At 34.2% G+C, this 8554-nt stretch overlaps 1 long non-coding RNA gene across 1 annotated transcript in view; it reads right to left on the reverse strand.

Moving 5' to 3' along the window:
• Positions 1-3290: 3290 nt before the first annotated feature.
• Positions 3291-8554, reverse strand: part of LOC122526843 — a 9250-nt gene continuing 3986 nt past the window's right edge. The window contains exons 2-3 of the long non-coding RNA XR_006306225.1: positions 8160-8199; positions 3291-4283 (exon numbers count right to left, since the gene is read on the reverse strand). This is a non-coding gene — a long non-coding RNA (uncharacterized LOC122526843). The remainder of the gene's footprint in view (positions 4284-8159; positions 8200-8554) is intronic.

Below are 8554 nucleotides of genomic sequence, written 5' to 3' on the forward strand. Positions count from 1 at the left end.
GTTTAGCAGACAGCACCGATCTCGATCCTTCGAGTACTTCCAGTTCGTCTCTTGCTGACCGACGTTGTCAGATCGTGTTCAAACATTGATCGATTGGTGATTCACCTTAATTCTCGTGATACAGATCTCGTCGTATAATTAAAAACTCTCTCGTATTATTTATATACTCGATCTCTCGTACACACCTCTATCGTGTTTGCACTCGCATTCATTCAACTACCATCTCTCTCCCGCAGCTATAACCTCTATAACTATATATGCTTTTTATATCTGTAATCTATGGAGACGGCACAAAGCTGAACGGCTAGTAGTAGATACAAATATGTTACATGTATACGAGTATACGATCTCTGACGCTTGCATTTCACTTCGTGTCGCACGTGTTTGTCTGTGACAATTGAAAAAAGAAAAAAACAAAGAGAAAGAGGGGAAAAAACGAAAAAAAAAAAAAAAAAAATTGCTCGCACGAGAGACGAAACGATAGAGAAGATATTCGCTGGTTGTCCCGACACGGCCTTACGTCGAATTTTATTTATTGTCCCCGTAAAAGGCAGTGAAAGCATCTCGGTCTGATTTGTACATAGTGTAAAAATAGTTCAAAAAGATCGTGGAGTTAAAAATTATTTCGTAAAATCGGAGAATGACGTTTTCGTGTTACATCTGCGTACGTTTTTTTTTTTCTGTTTTCTTTTCTCCTATCTCGTTTCTTAAAATCGTCGGGACTCGTATGTATAAAAATTTTGTGCGATTAATTTACATTTGTGCAGTAACTGAGGAAATTTGAAAAAAAAAAAAAACGAAACAAAAACGAAACTATTATCGTTACTGTAGTATAAAATAGGGTTTCAGTCGGTATTTCTGGATGGTTCTCGTCCAATGTTCGATTATTTTCCTATGGTACGATTGGTCTATCCTGATCCTACGAATAACCGGCGTATCAGAAAAAGTTTACAACAATATCTGCTAAGTACACGCTATGGCGATTGTCATTTCGAATGTACGGAGATTTACTATTCGTTTCTAACGTGATAACAACATTCAGTTCGCGTACGAAAAACGCACGTTGAATTAATTTCTCGTCCAGATGGGCGAAGTTACACCGATTTGGATAAATCTTTGATCACGCGCGATGTCAATTTCCTGATAAGTCGATGCAACTATACTGTGACACAAGTATTACGCGCGTATTACAATAAAAATTAGAAGATCGATTTCTAAATTTTGCTTTGAAATTGTCGGTAAAACAGACATAGTTCAAATAAATCGTCAAATTCTGCAGCTGTTTCATTTAATTCCGATACAGAAACAGGTGATCTAAATTTGGATTCGTCTAATATCTCTTTGTCTCCATTCACGAAATTTCGAAATTTATTATTTCCGTCAGTAGCTAAAATAGCAAGGTTCATCACTTGTCAATTCGTATTGCGAATTATTCTCGTAGTTTTATCTTACATATTTGGTACAACTGTATTTTTCGCCAGGTGAAAATCATTTCGAATACTTTCTACGATGTTAAAAGAGACCTTAGGGAAAGCAAACTCGAAAAGATTCGCGTCATATTTCCCTACACTCGTCAACTCTTGAAACGAGCTGCCAAATCGGAATGTTCCCACACGGAAGCTTTCTCGAGACTAACTTTTAAAAAAAATTTCACATTCCCTCACGTCACCATGCGTCGTTTATCAATTCGCGTCTCGTAAATCTGCTTTTATCGTTCGCTATAACTTCTGTGCAATTCACACCGCGCGAGGTGCAGGCAGTCTTGTCGCAATCATTCTTCGTAAAGCGTGCCTCGACTCTTGCCCTATCGTCCGTTCAACGAGTTGAGAAACATTGTAGGAACTAATGCCCCTCGATCGACGGATATCGCAGAATCGGCGAAAGCGATCGCGACGAGAAAAACGCTAATGAGAACGATGAAAACGTAAAGGACCGATGTCCAGGCTAGACACGCGAACGATAAATCTTGAGCGATAAATTCGCTCCGGAGTCATTAATTTCTTCCTAGTTTCCTATTTTACATACTCTTGGTGTGCCGTGCCTTTCTTTCGATATCTTTCAGTTAGGATGAAGAGAAATGCCAGCGTGCAGAACGTCATTTTTTCCCCTCCGTGTCCGAGGCCCGTTGCGATTATCCCAGCCGCGGTTTTTCGCTCCGCGACGCTCACGCATCAACGCAATTTAACCACGCACACGTTAAAACCAGCGAGCAGCACGTAGCGCACGTACAGCGCCCGCATGCATACACGGTGTCCCGTGGTAACGATTTTCCACGAAACGTTTCTCTGCCTTTCGGCCCCGATCAATATTACCTGTGTAATTCACCCTTTGCACGCGTGCACACGGCTGACGTCAATCCAAAGTTAACGGCCGACGAATGGACCGATCGCTCTCCGGTGTCGACGTTGATCAACATCGACAGTGGATTTCGTGGCGGTGGGAAATTTCGCGTCTGCAGGCGTGAAGAAACGAAGCGAGTCTCCTCGTGCGTGTCATCGTTCTAATATAAATTTTGAAATTAAATCCACATTCAAGTGGAACGTTCTTTTCTAAATTAATTTTTCTATTTATTGAGAAAAATTTATTTATATTAAAAATCATTATTGGAATTAACGTAATAAATATTATAAATAATATGTATATATTATTATATATAAATAAATATTGTATATTATATATTAAATAAATATTATAAATAATAAATGTATTTATATATATTATTATATATAATATTCTATAATAATATATATGTATTTATAGAAAAAAATTTATTTAAATTAAAAATAATTACTGAAATTACTATAATAAATATTATATATATATATTATATAAATAAATTATATATTAAATAAATTAATATTAATATTAAATAAATAATATAAAAAATTTATTTAATTATTTTCAATTTAAAAAATTTATTTGAATTAAAAATAATTATTGAAATTAATATAATAAATATTATAAATAATATATATTTATATATATATTATTATATATAAATAAATATTATATATTATATATTAAATAAATATTATAAATATATATATATTATTATATATAATATTATATAATAATATATATGTATTTATAGAAAAAAATTTAATTAAATTGAAAATAATTATTGAAATTAAAATAATAAATAATATATATATATTTATATATAATATTATATATATTGAAAAAAATTTATTTAAATTAAAAATAATTATTGAAATTAACATAACAAATATAATAAATAATATATATATTATTATATATATGTTATAATTAAATAAATTTTTTGATTGGAAATTAAATGTAATGTTACACGACACGTAATTCACTGGTTGGAAAAAATTGGATACTTTTAGAACAATTGACAAATAGCAAGCGCGTTCACATTCTGTGAAGACTGAATTCCATTTGTTCCGTGAAATCGGTACCAAGGAGACACCCGGCTATCCACACGTGACAAAAATTACGTAAAACTCAACAAAAAGAGAAAAAAAAAAAGAAAAATGGAAAAAGAAAAAAGAAGAAATGTTTACACACACACGTACCGCGAGAATAAATCTCCGGTTGCTTTCCTGGCTGTGTATCCATGACTTCTTTTCCCTTTCCAAGTCTCACTCCCGCACTCTCTCTCTCTCTCTCTCTCTCTTTTTCTCTCTTTCTCTCTTTTTCTACGAATCTCATGCTTTCCTATCTTTCTCTCTCTCTCACACACACACACACGCTCGTACAACGTATATTCGCGCTGCAACGAAATTTTGTCCAATTATCCGTCGGATCACGTGTCCACGCCTCGCATCCAGTCAACGATACCATCCCACCCCGTGTCGTCTTGGTTCTACGAGCATCTGTTCCCGCTCGAACTCGAAGAAGCACGCGGTAGAAACGCGTAGATCAGACGGATCAGAAGGCACGAGTTCTATCCGCGAGTGACGGATGACTCGATGACCACGCTAATAGATCTACGTGCGACGTGTCAACGATCTGCAGGAACAACTGTTTCAGCTGGTACACGCACCACGTGACGTTTGCTTGCTGACGTGGAGCTGCTTGTCAGGGGAGGGGGGAGGGCCCGATCGGTAAAAACTCGCCGATCCGTTTTCGGTGGAAGTGAAAGGGTGTGTTTCTGGGGAGAGTTGCGTGGCACGCAACGAGATGTTCGCCGGTAACACGCGACCGATGTGAGTAGGAACGAAGCGACGCATCGCGTCGTCACGTCTCCGGGGAGGGAGGGGGGCGGTGAGGGCACCACCGCACCGGTTCACCCTGCGGGCTCTGGTCCAGGCCTGCCTCTGTCAAAACGACCAACAACCAAATGCAGATGGTTAGTTTTGCGAAAATTGTCTTTCGCTAGTTCGGAGGCAGCGAACCTTTTTCCTTCCCCCACCATTCGCTCAATCTGCCGGGAAGATTACAAGATTTTGCCCCTGGCGAAAAATTTTCAATCAGACTCATTGGTGTCTACTTTACAAGGAATATTCACATTGTAGAAATGCAAAATGTTATTATTGTGGGTTTGGTTTTATGTTTATGGATTTGGCTTGATGATTGGAGATTTGACTTTAGGTTATACGTATGAGTGTGCGTGACAATGGGATGAGAGTATTGCGCAGTAGTGTGCCTTTGTCCAAGAGCAGAGAAACAAGCGTCTATATATGCGAGTTAAAGTTAAGAGAGTTAAGAGAGTAATACTAACGAGTGAGAGTGTAATTTCAAATGCGAGAGTTGTTATACATATTGTTCTATTTTCTTATATATTATACGTGTTAACTAAAAGTGTGTACTTCATTTAATTAACCCACAATTGGTAGCAGTCTGTGGTTGTTACAGAGTGAGAAATTCACAATTGGTAGCAGAGCGTGGTTAGTCGCAAATAGAGAGAGAAACTCACAATTATATGTGCTTGAAGCAGAATAAATATCAACAAAATAACATAAACTTCCATTTATCGTTCAAAGGAGAAAAGAAAAAAGAAAAATTGTTACGCGGAAATAAGTTGAAATTGTGGAAAAAAGTGTTCGATCAAACTGTTAATTTATGTTTATTAAAAAGTTATTATGTATATTAGTATTTTACGTATGACTTTTTTAACACGCTTTGGCATAGAAGTTATAAGATTTCTATCAGTCGGCGAAATTTCATCCCATGAAGCTCCAATAGCTAATCGGAGTTTTGTGATTTCTTTTCTCGAATTAGGTTTTTCAATTTTGCTCATAAGTTTTCAATGGGATTGAGGTTGGCCACGTCATTGTTTTGCTATTATTTTGCTGTGAAAAGTGTCTGAATATTTTACTACGATGACAACTAGCATTATCACCCTGAAAAATAAAATCCGCGGGGAATCAGAAAATGTTGTAAAATATGAATATTTGTTTCCGAATTGACATTGCTGTACAGAATACATAACTTTCCCAATCACGGATATGTGTTGGAGCTGGGGATGACGCTGGAACATGTGTTTGGCGAAAATCAGACGAAAAGTTTGACGAAGAATGTTTAAATTTCAAACAAAAATATCCTTGGTCATTTATGATTATTTATGATAGCTGTATATCAGCTGAAGGAGTGGGAGATCTTCCCAGTGTTGAGATTTGGTTTGAAGACTCCATTTTATTTTTACAATATACTAATATACATAACAATTTTTATAATATACTAATATACAGAATAATTTTTATAACATACTAATATACATAATAATTTTTTAATAAACAAAAGTTAACAATTTGATCAAAAACTTATTTCCACGTGACATTTTTTGTTTCTTCTTTTTTCCTTTGAACAATAAATGGAAGTTTATGTTATTTTGTTGATATTTATTCTGCTTCAGTTACCCACTAACTTCAACCACATATAATAACATTTTACACTTCTACAATGTGAATATTCCTTGTAAAGTGGACACCAATGAGTCTGATCGAAAACTTTTTGCCAGGGGTTGTGGTTTACACTCTATTCTTTCCCAGCTGCTTCCCTGATCCTCTTTCAATTTTAGCAGTCTAAATAGAGGAGGGGAATCCTATCGATTAGCCCAGCCGATCAAAAAAGTAGGGCTACGACCTGAAGGTCGTCAGTTCGCCACCTCTGTTCCAGCTTGTGCTGCCTTTTCAGAGGGTTGTTCTACGTTTTGTGAAAGTAGTTTTCTTCAAGATGGGATTTCCTACAACGCACGTGACTGACGTATACATCATGCTGACATAATGGACAACTTTCCAAGAAATAATTTTCGACAGTTACCTTTGTGTTATGGTGCGTTTTGATCATAGACTCACCGTGAAGAGTATAATTGAACCAATAAGAGTGAAAAATTGTCGACAATTTAAGTTAATGTAATTTCATAAGGAAAAAGAATAATACAATCTACTTGATCCCATAATAAATATGTATATATTTATTTTGACAGTCCTGAGTCTTTTTTTTTTTTGAAGATGATTTTACATTATTTATATTTACATTATTTTATATTATCTCGTAAAGAGCAATTGGAAGTGCAACGAGCGAGAATTCTTTACATAAGAATATTTATTGGCTGAACGTGTCAATATAAGAATACCAATTGATTGAAAATATGACTCTTCACGACTATACAAGTTCTCCAAATTAACTCTTTTGCAGGTCACATTCACCTTTCTGCACTATAAATTAACCTTTTGCAGATGATATTTACCAATTTGCAAATCAAATTTACCTATCATGGATCAAATTCTCTCTTTTGTAAATCAAGTTTTTTTCTACAAATTTGTTTTCTCAAGCCTCTCACTGTAATAAAAATAAAATCCGATGTAAAGTTGTTATTCCGAAATAAAAAGTTTTAATGCATGTATATAGTAATAAACAAAAAACAATAAACAAAAACTTTACATAAAGTTAAAATACACATTTTATTAAAATAACATAAAATTAAAATACTTGTTTCATTAAAATAACATAAAATTAAAATAAAATTAAAATACTTGTTTCATTAAAATAACATAAAATTAAAATAAAATTAAAATACTTGTTTCATTAAAATAACATAAAATTAAAATACTTGTTTCATTAAAATAACATAAAATTAAAATATTTATTTTATTAAAATAACATACTTATTTAATCCCGAATATATTTATTTATACACATTATGTACATTCATCTACATATAATAATTCGCCCGCCTCTGCGCATGATTTTTTTATATACATATTCATATAATAATTATGACAATTTGTAGGAATGATAGTTGAAACATCCACTAAATTCATGGTCAAAATAAGGATATCTTAAAACATTTCTTGCACAGAATTTAATTTTTGAAGAAACTTCTTCAATGGAGAATATGGTAGTCGAAATAGCAAAATGTCACTTTTGAATCACCCGGCGGATAAATTTTGCCAGCAAAAGGGTAAATATAATCTGCGAAAAGGGCGGAATTTGATTTGCAAATACGATCCGCGAGAAAGTTAATTTAAAATGCAAAACCCATCATACTGACACGAGCGTTGAATCACCTTAAGACCGGTGACGTATGACATATTTCCTATAAGCGTCAACCTCTCGACTTGCGCGTCAGTGATTTTTCAACTGGACAATGCATGTTTCTGTTTTGTTCCGATATAAAAGTCGATGGTCTGACGTGCGTGCGTTTGAACGCTCGTGGAAAATCCTACCTTTAATACGATTCCGTATTTTTCACTTGTGTAATCAAGCCGATCAGTGATTGTGCGGGCAACTGGACGGGTGAACTTGTGGAAGATGATGTGTCGGTTTTTATTTTTTTTATTTTTTTTTTTTTTTGCGAGCCAGATTGGGATCGGAGTGGATGAATAAGTGGATTTGTATGGCGGGATTGTATAAAGTGGATCGGTGATTGGAACGGGAGAGGTGAAGCTGTTTTTTATCGTTTTATGATAGCTGATGGTTTCTATACGCTGGTTTTATTCGCCGATGTTGCCTGGATTGGAAGGATGAAATTGAACAAGATGTTCGTGTGAATGGACAATGGAGGGAATTTTTGATTGCTGAATTCTGAATTTGTTTCTCGCGGTATACATACATGTTTTAGTTTTGTGTGAAGGTTCGAAGAGTTGAAAAGACAGCACTACATATTTTTGTTAAATTTACGTACGTTTAAGATTAGAGTAGAATTACTTACTAGTGTGAAGAATATTTTTGTTATTTAAGTGACTTACCTACACAAACCATTCGTCTTTTTGGCTGGAGGAGATGTCGCTACAAAAACATTTTATCAATTTAATTATATTTCTTGCAATAGCATAAGATTAGAGATTACAATGCAGTATCATAAGTTTCTGCTAAGAGGATGATTTAATGTTGCATGTTCCTTGTTCTATTTTCCTTTATGTTTCAAACAATGAACATGAATTTCAAGCATTTATAAAATACACATGTTAATATAGATACGTAAATACATAATCAAATTCATTAATTAAAATTTCAGCATAAGAAAATAAGCAATATTTTTTTATTATTTCTAGTTAACAATAAAATCTGTATTTTTGGGTTATTTGGGTTATTGAGTATTTGTAAAAATGATTTTTGGGTTACGACCAAAAAAAAAAAAAAA

Source organism: Frieseomelitta varia, unplaced genomic scaffold, assembly GCF_011392965.1.
Source record: "Frieseomelitta varia isolate USP_RPSP 00005682 unplaced genomic scaffold, Fvar_1.2 scaffold_198, whole genome shotgun sequence".
Taxonomy (NCBI): Eukaryota; Metazoa; Arthropoda; class Insecta; order Hymenoptera; family Apidae; genus Frieseomelitta; species Frieseomelitta varia.